The sequence below is a fragment of the Triticum urartu genome, chromosome 6 (assembly GCF_003073215.2).
Source record: "Triticum urartu cultivar G1812 chromosome 6, Tu2.1, whole genome shotgun sequence".
NCBI lineage: Eukaryota > Viridiplantae > Streptophyta > Magnoliopsida > Poales > Poaceae > Triticum > Triticum urartu.
In genome coordinates, this window is record NC_053027.1 from 179,523,450 (window position 1) to 179,542,953 (window position 19,504).

Below are 19,504 nucleotides of genomic sequence, written 5' to 3' on the forward strand. Positions count from 1 at the left end.
TCGGAGGGGGCATGCATTCATAGCTTACGATTCCCTTCGTGCCGACACAGGGGGGGGGCTACTAGCTACTTCGCACTTTGCTAGGTGAACCTCGGTCGGGGGGGGGCATGCATTCATTGCTTAGGGTTCCCTTCGTGCCGACACAAGGGAGGGGTGGCTGCTAGCTACTTTGCACTTTGCTAGGGTGAACCTCGGTTGGGGGGGCATGCATTCATAGCTTAGGATTCCCTTCATGCCAAAACGAGGGAGGGGGCTGCTAGCTACTTCGCACTTTGCTAGGTGAACCTAGGTTTGGGGGCATGCATTCATAGCTTAGGAATCCCTTCGTGCTGACACGAGGGAAGGGGGCTGCTAGCTACTTCGCACTTTACTAGGTGAACCTCAGTTGGGGGGGGGCATGTGAAGGAAATATGCCCTAGAGGCAATAATAAAGTTATTATTTATTTCCTTATTTCATGATAAATGTTTATTATTCATGCTAGAATTGTATTAACCGGAAACATAATACATGTGTGAATACATAGACAAACAGAGTGTCACTAGTATGCCTATACATGACTAGCTCATTGAATCAAAGATGGTTAAGTTTCCTAGCCATAGACATGAGTTGTCATTTGATTAACGGGGTCACATCATTAGAGAATGATGTGATTGACTTGACCCATTCCGTTAGCATAGCACTTGATCGTTTAGTTTGTTACTATTGCTTTCTTCATGACTTATACATGTTCCTATGACTATGAGATTATGCAATTCCCGTTTATCGGAGGAACACTTTGTGTGCTACCAAACGTCACAACGTAACTGGGTGATTATAAAGGTGCTCTACAGGTTTCTCCAAAGGTACTTGTTGGGTTGGCGTATTTCGAGATTAGGATTTGTCACTCCGATTCTCGGGGAGGTATCTCCGGGCCCTCTCGGTAATGCACATCACTTAAAGCCTTGCAAGCATTGCAACTAATAAGTTAGTTGCGGGATGATGTATTACGGAACGAGTAAAGAGACTTGCCAGTAACGAGATTGAACTAGGTATTGAGATACCGACGATCGAATCTCGGGCAAGTAACATACCGATGACAAAGGGAACAACGTATGTTGTTATGCGGTTTGACCGATAAAGATCTTCGTAGAATATGTAGGAGCCAATATGAGCATCCAGGTTCCGCTATTTGTTATTGGCCGGAGACGTGTCTCGGTCATGTCTACATAGTTCTCGAACCCGTAGGGTCCGCACGCTTAAAGTTTCGGTGACGATTGTATTATGAGTTTATGTGATTTGATGTACCGAAGGTAGTTCGGAGTCCCGGATGAGATAGGGGACATGACGAGGAGTCTCGAAATGGTCGAGACGTAAAGATCGCTATATTGGACGACTATATTCGGACATCGGAAAGGTTCCGAGTGATTCGGGTATTTTCGGGAGTACCGGGGAGTTACGGGAATTCGTATTGGGCCTTAATGGGCCATACGGGAAAGGAGAGAAAGGCCTCAAAGGGTGGCCGCACCCCTCCCCATGGGCTGGTCCGAATTGGACTAGGGAGGGGGGGGGGCGCCCCCTTCCTTCCTTCTCCTTTTCCCTTCCCTTTCCTTCCCTCCTACTCCTACTACTTGGAAGGGCTCCTAGTTCTACTAGGAAAGGGGGAATCCTACTCCCGGTGGGAGTAGGACTCCCCTAGGGCGCGCCATAGAGAGGGCCGGCCCTCCCCCTCCTCCACTCCTTTATATACGTGGCCAGGGGGCACCCCATAGACACACAAGTTGATCTGTTGATCTCTCCCAGCCGTGTGCGGTGCCCCCCTCCACCATATTCCACCTCGGTCATATCGTAGCGGTGCTTGGGCGAAGCCCTGCGTCGGTAGCAACATCATCACCGTCATCACGTGGTTGTGCTGATGGAACTCTCCTGTGCAGCTCTGCTGGATCGGAGTTCGCGGGACGTCATTGAGCTGAACGTGTGCTGAACTCGGAGGTGTCGTGCGTTCGATACTTGGATTGGTCGGATTGGGAAGACGTACGACTACTTCCTCTATGTTGTGTCAACGCTTCCGTTGCCGGTCTACGAGGGTACGTAAACAACACTCTCCCCTCTCGTTGCTATGCATCACCATGATCTTGCGTGTGTGTAGGATTTTTTTTGAAATTACTACGTTCCCCAACAACATGCATTCATAGCTTAGGATTCCCTTCGTGCCGACACGAGGGAGGGGGGCTGCTAGCTACTTCGCACTTTTCTAGGGTGAACCTCGGTTGGGGGGGGGCATGCATTCATAGCTTAGGATTCCCTTCATGCCGACATGAGGGAGGGGGGCTGCTAGTTACTTCGCACTTTGCTAGGGTGAACCTCGGTTGGGGGGCATGCATTCATAGCTTAGGATTCTCTTCGTGCCAACACGAGGGAGGGGGAGGGGGAGCTGCTAGCTACTTCGCACTTTCCTAGGTGAATGAACCTCGGTTGGGGGGATGCATTCATAGTTTAGGATTCCATTCGTGCCGACACAAGGGAGGAGGGGGGCTTCTAGCTACTTCGCACTTTGCTAGGTGAATATCGGTTGGGGGGGAGGGGGCATGCATTCATAGCTTAGGATTCCCTTCGTGCCGACACGAGGGGGGCAAGCAATACAGTGCGCTTTGCGAGACAGGTGCCACTTCGAAGTTGTATTTGGTATTTGAAAATCAAACCACCCTTTTGATACATAAATTTGGTCCACATGCAAGTGTGTTCATGTTCTGACCCTCTCCCGCATCATTTTTCGCCAAATTTATGAATATTAGATAAGTCGGATGACGCAATAGACACGGTTCACTCAAACTAACAGTGTGCCACGCCGGTGCACCTGTCACGCACACATCCGCATAGTACATTGGGCTCCACGAGGCTCTCCCTCTCAAAATATCTGCCCGCCTTGAGTGTTTTTCTGTTTGATAACACACGGCTGTTATCTCCGGACTGTAAGCGATGTTTCTTGTTCCCAATCCCGCCTGCATCCCAAGAAAATATCTGCCCACCTCGAGGGTTTTTCTGTTTCATAACACACGGTTGTTATCTCCGGACCGTGTGCGATGCACTATTATCAAAAATTTCAATAGCCCGGCATTTGAATCCCGCGTTTGACTCCCGCGTAGTAAAATTTTCAGTACCCGCGTCATTTCCTCAAACACCCCATACCCCCTCCACACACACACACACACCAAAACCTCCCCGGACGTGGGTACACACCCCCCTCCCTCGCTTGAAACCCTAGAAAGGTCCCCACCGCCGCTGCCGCTGTCGCCGTTACCACAAGGCCTCCATTGTTAACATTTGTCGATTTGCCCATGCAGCTTACCCACCGATCTCCATACCCAGGCCGCCCTGAGTTTCTTAGATGACGCCTGCCAAACGCCCCCTTTCCCACAGATCCCCATCCCCATCCCCCACTCCAGAGCGTCGCAACCTAAGCCCGGCTATGCTTCCCTGGAGCTCGAGGAGCGACTGGCCCAAAAGAGGTGTATAGCGGTCTCTTTGCCCGATGTCGCCGAGGAAGCTGACGACCATTATTGGCGGCAGGCACTCAAGCAGCAGGCTAGAGTATGCGGGCATGTCTCATCCACCGGCTACGACATCGAGGTCATCGACAGCGATGGCCTGAGGTGGGATATGTCACATGTTAGGTGGCCCACCCCAACCCCTCGGGTTCAACCACCGTCGATCTCATCCATGGCCCCGCCGCTGATCTCCTCTCGCTCGCTGTCAACAATTTGCCATTCTACATCGCCATCGATCCCCTTTTGTCATTTCTGAAGGACACATTCTGTGATGCTGGCTTGGGATCCACAGCTTCCAAGTCAGACCTCATCGACGGCGACCACGAGGAGGGCACCCTCTCCGGCTCTTCCAAGGGGAAAGAGCCCATCTGCTCTTCCAAGGGGAAAGTGCCCGTCAACAACATCAGGGAGGGCACCCTACAGTTGTGCTCTTCCAAGGGGAAGGAGCCCATCTGCGACAACATGGAGCGCATCCAGGGTCCGTGCTCTTCCCACGGGAACGAGCCCATCTGTGACAAGTGAGGAAACCCACGATTTGTTTTTCCGTGCCTCTTCACAGGGGGAAACCCATGATTTGTTTTGTCGAGTCCCTTTTGTAGTGTAGTGAGAATATGTCCAGTTTTAATTGCTATATCTGGTTGTTTGCAGTATGCCTTGTTTATTTTAGTTGTTCACAATGTGATGCTTTATATGTGCAATTATTTACTGTGCAGTACATTTCATCAATCCAGTTTTAAACATACCGATAGGAATGCATATATTTGCTTGTTGTTAAGCCTGTTATAGCTAGCATATGCCTCTTTTAAAGTTTTTTGATTGTTTGGTTGTTTGTAGTTAGCATATGTCCAGTTTCAAATGCTATATTTGGTTGTTCGTAGTATGCTTTGTTTATTCCAGTTATTCACAACGTGATGTTCTATATGTGCAAGTATGAATTGTTGTGCTTAACATGCTTCTCGATGTACCTACACAGGACAATTTTGGGAACGACTATTGTTTTCCATCGAGGTTAGTTTCATCCTATGGCTTATATCTGCTCACTGTTTAGGCCGGTTGTTGGGGAACGTAGCAGAATTTTAAAATTTTCTACGCATCACCAAGATCAATCTATGGAGTCATCTAACAACGAGGGAAAGAGGAGTGCATCTACATACCCTTGTAGATCGCGCGCGGAAGCGTTCAAGAGAACGGGGTTGATGGAGTCGTACTCGACGTGATCTAAATCATCGATGACCTAGTGCCGAATGGACGGCACCTCCGGGTTCAACACACGTATGGTTGGGAAGACGTCTCCCCCAACTTGATCCAGCAAGGGGGAAGAGAGGTTGATGAAGATCCATGTAACGCCCTCGATGCGGCTATAGCTCCCACGTGTCGAGGCACGACTTAGAGACATAACCGCATTGAAAGCAATGTCGCAAGTCATGCCTCGACACGTGGGAGCTATAGCCGCATCGAGGGCGTTACAAGTTGGTATCAGAGCCGACCCTCACGGTTACACGGATGGTTGCGGACAGGTGCGTGGTCATGTTGTTCATGACGTTTGTGACCCGTCGTGGCACACGGATGGCACATGTACTGGACTGGAAGCACAGACGTATGTGCCAAGAGGGAATGTTCCTGTGGCCTGACGAGGACGTCGGTTCCTCTGAGTGGGGGTGTATGTGATGGCCTAGCTTATTAGGGATAATAGACTACTCATATCAATAAGGAATCCTTCTTTTCCGGGAGCCCATTCGGACAGAACTCCAAAGTTAAGCGTGCTCAGCTTGGAGTAGTGTCAGGATGGGTGATCGACCGGGAAATTGCTCCCGGGTGCGCATGAGTGAGGACAAAGTGCGCAGAAAAGACTAGTATTGATCTGTGGGGCTAGTCTAGATCCTGCCAGGAGTAACGACCACCGGCGGGTGTGTCCGGAGCGTTACAATCCAGCAGCACGACGACGTGGTGGTGGATGCAGCAGGATCCCGGCAGGGCTTCGCTAAGCTCAAGCGGGGAGGAGAGGTGTTACGGAGGGAGAGGGAGGCGCCAAGAGCAAAGGTACGGCTGCCCTCCCTCCCCCCTCTTTATATAGGGGCCTTGGGGGGGCGCCGACCCTAGGGAGATGGATCTCCAAGGGGGCGGCGGCCAAGGGGTGGCTTCCCCCCCAAGCCAAGTGGGGGGCGCCCCCACCCCTAGGGTTTCCCAACCCTAGGCGCAGAGGAGGCCCAAGGGGGGCACACCATTCCACTAGGGGTTGGTTCCCCTCCCAACTCAGCCCATGGGCCCCTCCAGGATAGGTGGCCCCACCCGGTGGACCCCCGGGACCCTTCCGGTGGTCCCGGTACAATACCGGCGACCCCCGAAACCTTCCCGATGGCCGAAACTAGACTTCCTATATATAAATCTTTACCTCCGGACCATTCCGGAACTCCTCATGACGTCCGGGATCTCATCTGGGACTCCGAACAACTTTCGGGTTACTGCATACTAATATCTCTACAACCCTAGCGTCACCGAACCTTAAGTGTGTAGACCCTACGGGTTCGGGAGACATGCAGACATGACCGAGACGACTCTCCGGTCAATAACCAACAATGGGATCTGGATACCCATGTTGGCTCCCACATGATCCATGATGATCTCATCGGATGAACCACGATGTTGAGGATTCAATCAATCTGTATACAATTCCCTTTGTCAATCAGTACGTTACTTGCCCGAGACTCGATCGTCGGTATCCCAATACCTCGTTCAATCTCGTTATCGGCAAGTCACTTTACTCGTGCCGTAATGCATGATCCCGTGATCAACCACTTGGTCACATTGAGCTCATTATGATGATGCATTACCGAGTGGGCCCAGAGATACCTCTCCGTCATACGGAGTGACAAATCCCAGTCTCGATTCGTGCCAACCCAACAGACACTTTCGGAGATACCTGTAGTGTACCTTTATAGTCACCCAGTTACGTTGTGACGTTTGGCACACCCAAGGCACTCCTACGGTATCCGGGAGTTGCACAATCTCATGGTCTAAGGAAATGGTACTTGACACTCGGAAAAGCTACAGCAAACGAACTACACGATCTTTGAGCTATGCTTAGGATTGGGTCTTGTCCATCACATCATTCTCCTAATGATGTGATCCCGTTATCAATGACATTCAATGTCCATAGTCAGGAAACCATGACTATCTTTTGATCAACGAGCTAGTCAACTAGAGGCTCACTAGGGACTGTTGTGGTCTATGTATTCACACATGTATTACGATTTCTGGATAACACAATTATAGCATGAACAATAGACAATTATCATGAACAAATAAATATAATAATAACCATTTTATTATTGCCTCTAGGGCATATTTCCAACACCGGTGGCTAGTAAGGGACTAATGGCGAATCAGACTTTTAACTGAACATATCTGGAACCCATTTATCATTAGGTTAACTAGGGCCATATGTGATATATCTGAGGCTACATAGCAACATGCACTGTACTTAATGTCTAAATATGCAATCCTAGGCTACATAGCAACAAGGAAGAGTGTTACATTAATGTTCTAATGATGTCTAGATATAAGTAGAAGAGCAGCAGCAACAACAACAACACAACCCTGTTTGGATACTCAACTTAGCTAGAGGTTAGAGTTAGTTTCTATATCATTACTAACCCTGAACTAACTCCATCCAAAGAGTTGTTTGGATGGTAGGGTTAGATTGACAATAAATGCACTAGGAGAACTAGTTCCAATTAGCACATCTTGGGTTGGATATTTTTTTGGGTGGGTTATAGATGCAACTAGCTAAAACTAGCCCTCATGTTTAGATATACTTTAGGGCTATTTGAGCCCGAACTAGCTCAAACTAACTGTAACCCCTGGATAGATCAACAGTTAATCAGCCAATAATTTGTAAGAATGCACAAAACTCCTTCCGACCCATAATATAAGATGTTAATTCATCTAATATGTGAGATATTTGATGTTATAAGATACTCCCTCCGTTCCTAAATATTTGTCTTTTTAAAGATTTCAAATGGACTACCACATACGGATGTATATAGACATATTATAAAAGAGTGTTGTACTACATCATTGTGCAATTGCTGTTTAGCTTCTAATATTAACTTGGTGCTTTTAGTTACATATGCCATTGGTAAAGATCCGCGCTTCGACCATTTCTGTGTATTGGGCAATGAGATATCGATGAACCAGCATCAAGTGAGGAAGCTGATAAAGATTGTTAGTAAAATGGGTCCAAAGATGGAAATTAAACTAATTTTTACACTTTATCCAAGAGAACAGCGAACTACGGGATGGTAAGTAAGAACTCTGCGGCCTTATTTTTACTGCCCATAATGAGTTGTGTTAGATGACAATGTCCGAATCTTTTTCCTTTGCAGTGGTTGCCAAAGCAGTTTACTCAAGATTACCTCTCAAACTACATGATTGGTGGGCATGCAAAGGTTAAAGTATTTCTACCAGAACACGATGACTATCTAGATGTTTTCATGAAGACCGTGAAGGATGGGCGGTAGGCCATCACAAGGGGTTGGACTAGAGTCGTGCGGGCCTTCTGCATGGAGGAGGGCACAATATGGGCATTCCGCTTCACCTTGTTCAGCAACCAGAATATATTTCGCCTCTTTCTTTAACGTCTTTAATAGTACAAGTATACAACTGTGGTTCATCATTCTTTATTTGGTTCTTATGTAATTCTTGAACATATGTACCTATGAATCGAATAATGCATTGGTTGTTTGAACCTGATTGATAAGAACAAAGCTGTATCATAGATTCAAATTCAAATCTGGTACAATTTGAAATAGCAACAATTAAATTACGGTGAAATTATGCTCTCCAGGTTGTTACGGCACACATGGTTGGTAAAACACAAACGTTTGCGATATACACCATAATCCGAGATGGTTCACAAAGAGGAAACGTGTGCAAGGATGCACACAGTTGCCGTTTCCAAAGCGTGTGCGATTTCAGACAATATCACAAACGGTGCGGGCAAACTAAACGTTTGTGTTAGTTGCCTTATCGTACACGATTCGCAACCATGAACTATTTCTGATGAAGTATCCATTGTAAACGTTGCACCACATAATAGTGTGTGCAATAGTTATCGTGTACGATGATGTTATGACGGTCCGACGTTTCGTAATCCTGTCTAACACTCGTACGATCATTAGCTAACCTTCTTAACAGTGAACTATTTGTGATGGGCCGCGCAACGTACACATTCTATAATAGTGAGCCGTTTGTGATGGGCCACACATCGTAAATGTAGCACAATAGAATACCGATTGTGATGGCAATGTGAGCAGAAACGAGTTGGAGTACTGTAGGGGCCCTATCCCCGATGGTTTCTGGGTCATGTAGGAAGGACCCCCCCTATCGCCCACACTCACTTGGCGACGGTTCCAAATGCTGTCGCGGAAAGGGGTGAAAAACCGTTTGTTTAGGACCAACGAGCACCAGTGAAACACACCGCAAAAGAGTTACATCGTATGGGTCTCCAAAAGACCATTGCATTGAGAATCAAGAGAGAGAGAGAGATGAAGCCATCTAGCTACTAACTATGGACCTGAAGGTATACAAAGAACTACTCATGCATCATCGGAGAGACACCAATGGAGGTGGTGAACCCCATCGGGGATGGTCTCTAGATTGGATCTGATGTTTCTGGACTTGCGGCGGTTGGATGAATATTTAATCGACTCCCCTAGGGTTCTGGAAATATTGGGGTATTTATAGAGCAAAGAGGTGGTCCGGGGGGCACCCGAGGTGGGCACAACCCACCAGGGCGCGCCTGGGCCTCCTGGCGTGCCCTGGTGGGTTGTCCCCTCCTCGGGACTCCCCCCAGGTGCTACCAGGGCCTAACATGTTCCCTCTGGTCCATAGAAAATCTCTGTAAAGTTTTGTGGCATTTGGACTTTGTCTGATATTGATTTTCTGGGATGTAAAAAACTCGGAAAAAACAGGAACTGGCACTTGGCACTATGTCAATAGGTTAGTACCAAAAAATGATATAAAATGACTATAAAATGATTATAAAACATCCAAGATTGATAATATAATAGCAAGTAACAATCAAAAATTATAGATACACTGGAGACGTATCAGGGAGCTGGCGATGGAGATTGGGCGGACTAGTTGAGTGAAACGCGGGAGGGCGGTGAGGGGTGTTGGCGGCCTATATCTCCGATCGCCGCACGGAAAGGCCTATGTAAACGGTTGCTTCTAAGTGCTCGTGTGCACAAAGAGAAAAATTTCGTTTGAAATGAAGACGTACTAATTTTGAAATGAAGATGTGAGTTCATCATTTCGCCTCTAAATTTTTCCCACGTTAAGCAATCACCATTATACCACGGGTTTGATTTGCTGGCGCATTTCAGGTCTCGTGTGCTATATTTAAGACATTTTTTGGTATTTAGCATGCATTTTGGCATATAAATCAAATCCTAGCCGTACTGCATTTCCTATCGAAAGGGATGGGGATTGCCGTTCGATCTGGGAGCATCCAACGTTGCAGACGTACGATCCGTGGGGTTTGGGTTTTGGCCAATCAAAACGCACGGCTCAGATCTCGCGCATGGCAGGGGGCATCGGCCACGGTTTAGTGGACACACGTCTTTCCTGAGTGAACCATGTGCTATTTGAAAACATTTACATTAACTAACAGCATATTTTTGTTTGCATGAAAACATGAGTTCATCGTTTCGCCTCCATCTTTTTTCATGGTAAGAAATCACGATTGTACCCTATGGTTTGATTTTCTGGTACATTTTACCAGGCGGCGGGCCTGGCTAGCAATCTCAAATTTTGAATATGCAAAAAAGAGCTCTGATACACACACACACACTACTGTAAGATGCTGCTAACGCGACACTATGATCAGAGACCCTTCAATGAAGCTGTGTGCGATGCAATAATCGCAAATGGTGGTGTAAAAGACCATCAAAAAGGTGTAAAACCTTTGCGATGGAGGATGCATCAAACATGGTTCAGATTTTCGTTGCGTGTGCGATGCAGGGCATACGGTTCAGTTCAATTAACTGTTTGCGATGATGAGGAACAAAAGAAACGGGCAACCAGATGAAGGTGTGTGCGATATACAACATACTGTTCACTCGAATGAACTGTTTTTGATTAGGAAACACAAAAGAAACGGTCAACCAGATCAAGGTGTGTGCAATATATGGCATGCGATTCAATCGGATAAATTGTTTGCTTTGAGCCAAGAGAATAGAAACGGTTCAATATAACAAGATGTGTGTTATACGCGGTAAAGAGGTCTGTAATCAGAAATGTGTGCGAAGACTAATAATAACACAGACGATTGCTGCTAATAAGTCATGTGTGTTGTGGGCAAACGCTTGGTGGTATACAATTGTCAGCGATTGATGAAATCATCACCGACGGGTTCCCCAGTATGCTACATGTGCAATGTCATTGCACCAGAACAACAACATATGTACTTCTAACTTATAAGGAATTGATTCCATAAACAGGTTGAACATCCAATTACATATGTGGCTAGTACACATGACCTTTGCACACACCAAAGTACGTTCCAAAATGCCTAGGAAACTCAAATAATGTATTAAAAGGCAAAACAAACTGTGAATAATTTCATATTTTTAGGACGGCGCTACTATAGTTGCATGTTGCCTCTGTAAAATAAATCAAGGCAGGAAGAGACAACGTATGTCGTTTCACACACATAGGTGACAAGGTCCCTCTCGGAACCATGAGCCTTTTTGAGAGAAGCTCCGGTTTGTAAGAACTTTGTACCAAAACTTGTCCCAAATTGGACTAATTTTTTACCACAGCATGATGGTGCTATGGCATAACACCAAGCCAAGTTTCATAATTTTGAGGGGAGTTTTAGATTTACAGTAATTTTAAAACCAGGTTTCTCAATGTTTACTGTCGAGTCGGCACCGCCCTGGATAGGCTTTTTCCTCGTGGGTCCCAAATGACAAATCCAAATCTGTCACTACCATGCAGCTTTTCTTATTAAGAATTACAGTCCATTTGGTGTGCTAGCTGAAAATAAGTTTGTGGGTGCTGGTGGGCGCTAAGAACTTGCAGTTCTATAATGAACAAAGATCTCAAGGATCCCGCGAGAGTGAGGCTCTTTCCCTATGTTGTGAATGCTTATAATATTATGTCTTAATTAAAGAAATGGCAAGCCATTGGCCTAGTATGAAAGAAAATCTGGGTCAAACCCTAGTTGAAAAGGGCAGCAATGTCTAACTCCAGCTTACAAAAGGTACAAAAGCACAAGGATTAATTGTTCTTCAGGTTTACGCATAATCCAGATTGAATAGGACAATGACAGCTAACTCAACCAAAGTTTTCGACAGTTACAATCAAATGGATCAATCTGATCCATAAAATCAAGATCCCAATACAATAATTCTACTACTCCATGATGACCACAAGCTGTTGTAAATAGAAGCCGAACACGATCAGAAGCCCTTAGGTCCACCTGAAACTTCTTTTTATGCTCTTCAACACTTGCAGCCGTGAGTAATTTCTTGTTGAAAAACTTAATCCTCACGGACAATAGTGCCCTCGCATTCAACATAAAGAATCTGACAAAGCTAGTATTTGCACTGTTGCATGAATATCGTTCCAGCGTTACTGTGTTCAAACGAATGTCACGAGATCTGAGAAAATCTCCGTGCTTCATCTACCATCAATTGGTTATAACTTTTTCTCCATGTGTTGTTGCCTAAATAGAGATGAATATTGTAAACAGTTAATGTCTAAAAAAGATTAAGTTGAAAGAGTGATAGCTGAACGATTAATTATTGGGATTTTTATTTCTGTGCCCCTGGTTCATTAGTTCTACCCATTCATCCCCACGCTCTTAACTTTTGCTCACTTTTCCCCACTCCCTTGCCCGAAACCCTCAGAACTGGTCACAGCGGACGTTGCCGTCGGGTCAATGGCCTGACCGTTAACTCTGACTAGTGGGGCCGCGTAGGGTGGAGTCCACATTTTGACCGTTACATGGTAACCAGTGGGGACGCGAAACTGACACTCACTGTAACCTGAATAAGATTCAGTCGCTTCCGCACCGCCCCCTCCGCCGCCGTCGTGCCGCCTCCGCCGCACTCTTGCCGCCTCCGCCACAGTCGTGCCGCCTCCGCCGCATCTACTCTCTCGCCCCATCTAGGATTGGGAAGCGATGTTGGGGGGCACCCCGTGCGGCCCATCGACCATGGAGATTATTGGGTCGAATCAGAGGCTGATAATTCATGGATTCCACCAGGGTAAGCATCGTTCTCAAATTGATTAGGAGATCCATAAATTAGGCTGTATTTGACCACCGTTGGTGTGAATCAGCGCAATTTATCTGAATTTTTTTGGCCTAATTGCGCCCTTTATCTTATTTCAATCGAATAGGGTTGATCCTGCACTTGCTTTTCGGTTGGCGGTTAGAATGGAAACTAGCGAGCTGTGTGGAACTAAACCGTGTGTGATTTCTAGATTTTTCTATCCTAAAGTGGTAGAAACCAACGTTTCGTTCAGAGATTTCCACGAGTCACTCTGTTGTGAGTATCCGTGGAACCCTGCCGATGTTGTTGAAGTGAGATATTTCGATAGTACCGAGCAGAGATTTGTCCCATTAACTTCTGATGAGCATCTGGGAATACTATTTAGTTTGAATGCTGACAGCCGTTTTGGTAAAATCCATATCGGTGTGCTTCAGGCACACAAACAACGTATCCCGAAGGGTGTTCAGACATCATCTATCTCTGCTAATAGCGAGCGTCCTCGCACTCCTTGTAGGTCGAGACCAAGGAAACCTAGTGGTTCGGAAAGCCACAACATGTCGGCTGCCGCTAATTCTGCCACTTCTCCTCTCCCTTCCGCACCTGATGTAGACGTAGATGCAGAGCCTGATGAGGAAGTGCCTCGACATGATGATGAGGATGAGATTCTATTCCCAGAACTGGTAGATAGAGTCTGTCAACAGGCAGTGGAAGATGAATATGAAGAGGAGCCTAGCAGCCGTGCTAGATTTGATGACACTGATGATGAAGAGAGGGAGGAGAACATCGACTCCTTAGTTTTACAAGAATATGATGGTGAGGATGATACGTCTCCAACATATCTAAAATTTTTGATTGCTCCATGCTATGTTATCTACTGTTTTGGGCAATATTGGGCTTTATTATCCACTTTTATATTATTTTTGGGACTAACCTATTAACCGGAGGCCCAACCCAGAATTGCTGTTTTTTGCCTATTTCAGTGTTTCGAAGAAAAGGAATATCAAACGGAGTCGAAACGGAACGAAATCAACTGGAGAAGTTATTTTTGGAAGGAAAGCTACCGGATGGACTTGGACCCCACGCCAGGAGCCAAGGGAGGTGCTCACGAGGGTGGGGGGCGCCCCCCTAGGGCGCGCCCCCCTACCTCGTGGGCCCCCTGAAGCTCCACCAACGTACTTCATGCACCCATATATACTCACGTACCCTAAAACTTCCAGAACAGACAATAGATCGGGAGTTCCGCCGCCAGAAGCCTCCGTAGCCACCGAAAACCAATCTAGACCCGTTCCGGCACCCTGCCGGAGGGGCAATCCCTCTCCGATGGCCATCTTCATCATCCCGATGCTCTCCATGACGAGGAGGGAGTAGTTCTCCCTCGGGGCTGAGGGTATGTACCCGTAGCTATGTGTTTGATCTCTCTCTCTCTCTCTCGTGTTATTGAGGTGATACGATCTTGATGTATCGCGAGCTTTGCTATTATATTTGGATCCTATGATGTTTCTTCCCCCCTCTACTCTCTTGTAATGGATTGAGTTTCCCCTTGAAGTTATCTTATCGAATTGAGTCTTTAAAGATTTGAGAATACTTGATGTATGTCTTGCCGTGCGTATCTGTGGTGACAATGGGATATCACGTGATTCACTTGATGTATGTTTTGGTGATCAACTTGTGGGTTCCGCCCATGAACCTATGCATAGGGGTTGGCACATGTTTTCCTCGTGATTCTCTGGTAGAAACTTTGGGGCACTCTTTGAGGTTCTATGTGCTGGTTGAATAGATGAATCTGAGATTGTGTGATGCATATTGTATAATCATACCCACGGATACTTGAGGTGACATTGGAGTATCTAGGTGACATTAGGGTTTTGGTTGATTTGTGTCTTAAGGTGTTAATCCAGTACGAACTCTAGGGCTGTTTGTGACACTTATAGGAATAGCCCAACGGATTGATTGGAAAGAATAACTTTGAGGTGGTTTCTTACCCTACCATAATCTCTTCGTTTGCTCTCTGCTATTAGTGACTTTGGAGTGACTCTTTGTTGCATTTTGCGGGATAGTTATGTGATCCAATTATGTTATAATTGTTGAGGGAACTTGCACTAGCGAAAGTATGAACCCTAGGCCTTGTTTCAACGCATTGCAATACCGTTTAAGCTCACTTTTATCATTAGTTACCTTGCTGTTTTTATAATTTCAGATTACAAATACCTTTATCTACTATCCATATTGCACTTGTATCACCATCTCTTTGCCGAGCTAGTGCACCTATGCAATTTACCATTGTATTGGGTGTGTTGGGGACACAAGAGACTCTTTGTTATTTGGTTGCAGGGTTGCTTGAGAGAGTCCATCTTCATCCTATGCCTCCTACGGATTGATAAACCTTAGGTCATCCACTTGAGGGAAATTTTCTACTGTCCTACAAACCTCTGCAGTTGGAGGCCCAACAACGTCTACAAGAAGAAGGTTGTGTAGTAGACATCAGAGGACATGCCAACAATTGAGTGGAACAGGGAGAATCCTGACCTTACTCCAGGAACCGTATTCGAATCGATGGTGGACTGTCGTAATGCAGTGACTACATATTGCATTCTCACTAAAAACTCTTATGAGGTTGATAGGAGTGAGCTAGGAAGATTCACTGTTCATTGCCCTTATGATAGGTGTAGGTGGAGGTTGCATGCATCCACTATGCGAAAGAGCAAATTGATTCAAGTATTACGATTGAATATTGCTAGCATATTATTTATCCATTCTATATTCAGATCATGTGTACTGTTTCTTAATTGTATTTGACATCATTTTTCATTTTGTTTCATATAAAAAGCAACCCACACGGGCACACTTTCCCACCTGGAGGGGGAGGGGGAAAGGACAAATCTAAGCTTGCAAAGACTAGGTGGGTGGCAGATGCAATCTTGGATTGGGTGAGGGAAACACCAACAATTGGTCCAACAACACTCCATGGGAAGCTATTTGAGAAGTACAAGATTAATGTACAATACATGAAGATTTTCTATGCTAAGGAAAGGGCTCTTGATAGGATTAATGGTCCATGGAATGAGAGTTTTCAGTTGCTTTACACCTTCAAAGCTGAAGTGGAGATGGCTAGTCCAGGGAGTGTTGTAGAGATTGACAAGCATACAGTTAAGTAAAAATTAAAAGGGAAGGCAATGGAGAAGGGGTGCTTCAGGAGGGCTTTTGTTTGTTTCAAGGCTTGCTGGCAGGGGTTTCTGAATGGCTGTAGGCCCTATTTGGCTATCGATGCGACTGCTTTGAATGGAAGATGGAGAGGCCAGCTAGCAGCAACTTCTGCAGTTGATGGACACAACTGGCTATTTCCAGTTGCATTTGGTGTGTTGGAAGTAGAGAGTGAGGAGAGTTGGCTCTGGTTTCTGCAGCAGTTGCACAACATTATAGGTACACCCTCAGGTTTAGTTATACACACAGATGCTTGCAAGGGTTTAGAAACTGCAGTAGAAATTGTATTCCCTGGAGTGGAACATAGGGAATGTATGCGACACCTAGCGCAGAATTTTAAAAAGAAATTCAAAGGCAAAGTTTATGATGAGAATCTATGGCCAGCATCATAGACATGCAGCTTGAGGAAGCATGAGCACCATTTGAGAGTGTTCTATGCTCATAATCCTTTGGTGAAGGAGTAAATGGATGAACATCATGGAAAGCTGTGGTCAAGAAGAAAATTCAATGAAATCTGCAAAGTAGACTATGTGACCAATAACCTCGCTGAGTGTCTCAATGGAAAGTTCAAGTCAGTGAAAGGGCTTTTGTTGTGGCAAGCATTTGATAAGATCAGGCAGATGATCATGGTAAAGATAGCTCTTCGTAATTTTTTTTGCGGAAACACAATATGTTGGCCATCTTATGCTCCCATCTCTGATTAAGGCATTGCATGCCAAGGCAAGAGGACTAAGGTTGAAATGCATTCAACCGTCGACATACGAGGCTGAGGTGACATACACTGAGAGTAAAAATAGGGAATGGAGATATCCAGTGAACGTTGCAACCAATGAATGCAGCTGTAGGCAATGGCAGATCCGCGGGAAGCCATGCATACATGCCCTACATCTCATGACTGTTATTGGAGGTGAAGATTGTGAAGTTGATCAGTATTGCTCTAAATATTTCTCTGTTGCCAAATTTAGGGCTGCTTATGCTGAAAATGTGCCTGCACTCTTGGGAAAAGACCAATGGAACATAGTAGACCCAGGGTTCAAACTCCATTCTCCTGTACTGACTAGACCACCAGGAAGACCAAGGAAAAACAAGATAAGAGCTGGTGAAGAGGGTCATGTAAAAAATAGCGTAAGTGCAAAAGATGTGGTATCTTAGGGCATATTGCTAGGCGTTGTACCAATCTAGTTGATGCATCATTTGGAGAAGAGGAACAATGGGCAGTAGCAAATGCAGAGGAGAATGCAGTAGTAGAGGAGAATGCAGCAAGTTTAGAGGATAACGCAGCAGCAGAGGAGAATGCAACAAGTTTAGAGAATGGAGCAACTATAGTAGCAGCTTGGTATGTGTGCAACATTTCCATTTTTTGCATCTGTTCTCTCTTTTATCGATGGCTAAGCTTATTTCTATTTGCCCAGCTCTAGGATAATCAGAGGCACAAGAAAGAAAAGACCTAGAGAGGAAGAAACTTCGGTTGAACCATCATCTGATGTGGAATTTGAAACCATGGCTTACGAAGGTTTTGAAGCTATAAGAGAGGAGGAAGTTATTTTGTCTGATGTTCCTTTAAAGATTAGTGAGCCCACAGATGACCGTCAACTGGTCATCACTTGCTCCATTAGTCAAAGCTCAACAAAACCGCCACCACCAGAAGTGAAGATCAGAAGCAACAAGACAAAGCTTTCAAAAGCACAAAATATCACAGCCAGGGAAACCAGAAGCAAGACGGTTAACCCATCCCGGAACACAAGGAGCAAGGCAAAGATTTGAATCTGAACTTGAATGCAAGTCATAAACTTTGAACTTTAAAGATTTATAATAAGGATTCTATCGTCAATTTGAAGTACTGTGAAAACTTGCAAGGTGTAATAATTCTATATGAAACTTTGAATTTGAACTACTGAGGCAAACTTTGAATTTTAGGCAAACTTTGAATTTGAACCAACACTTCAGTCCATTCCCATGTGGTGTGAGTTGCACAGTTTGCTGAACTATTATAAACGTTAGGTGATCAATCCGATCTCTTTTGCGTTTACAAAACTTGTAGTCATGAGAAATGTGCTCCAAATGAGCTCCCAGCTAGGGTAAACAGCCCCATTTGTAATCAAGTTTTTCTGGACCTACTCCAAATGAGCCAAATATTTTTTATTAACACTGAATCAATGTATATAGTGTAGATTCGAAGAATCACTATTTATTGAATTAATCTTTCTATTTTTACATTTTTTGAAAAAATATACTTTAATAGAAAAACCATTAAAAACATGTTTACCATATGAAAATGGAAAACTAAGTTCAGATCCTTGTTATTCACTTTGAAATCAAGCTTTGGTGATTTTTTTGATTTTTTTAAATTTCCAAAACCGAAGGGAAACCCTACCTCCTCTCCTTGGTCTGTCTCTACGAAACGTTGTACATGATAGCTCATATGTGTGAAGGTTTTTTCATGAAACTGTCCATAGACAAAGTTTATGATTTTTGGTTGGTAACATGTCACACAAGAAAACATTGTGCGCAGGTTTTATATTTTTTTGATTTTTTTAATTAATGGTGCTCATTTTACCTCGATCGTGCTAGCTAGGTTTTTTTCTCTAAATGTACGAATACCAAGTTTAGTATTTTTCCTCGTTAGTGTGTCCTATAAAACAACGAACGACGAAGGTTTCATATTTTTTTGATTTTTCTAAAATTATTTATGCTTAGTCAAAGCCTTTGAAGCCCCGTTGACCAGCTCAAAACCCCTCTAAACCCCACGAGGTTTCGCCTAACCCTAGCTCCGAACGTCAGCCGTCCGATCATACCCTGGCGCCAAGCGAAAACCCTCAGATGTGGTCTTCTAGAAGTAATTCCAAGGGCAGGCTGCCAGCAGGCTCCACACTGTTGGATCACATGGACGGCTCTACATCGTTGGATCGTGGGGCGATCCACGAGAGACGATCTGCGAGACTTGTTGGTTGTGCCTCCCCTTTCTTCAGGTACCCCCTTTATTCTAGTTCTTATTCTGCAGCGACGAGAGGAGCCACTCTTCCTTTGCTTCTTCTTCTCCGACGACGAGAGGAGCCACTCCTCTGCTTCTTCTTCTCCAGCGACTTTGGGCGATATGTCGACCTCCACTTCAGCCTCCGGCCCCTCGTGGACCCAGTATGGTCCACTTCCCGTGGAGTGATGTCCTAACTGCCCATGCAGTGCGCCACTGATACGGCTGACTTCGAAGGAGGTCAAGAATGGCAACTATGGGCGCAAGTTCGTGAAATGCGAGAGCAAGCCAGAGGGGTAGGTTAGATCTCATGATTTTTCTCTGATTTGTTTTTCTATTTGCTTTTAATTCTTTTTCGATCTGGGATTTAGGCTTCATGTTTTTGTTTTAGATCGTGAAGAAATGCACACATTTTGAATGGTTGGATGACTACGTTAAGCGAATTCAATTCAATGGGGCTCCAACCCGGGAGCTCAATATGCCGTCAGCAACAATGAATTTGGTCTCTAAAAGTGCTGCTCTGATA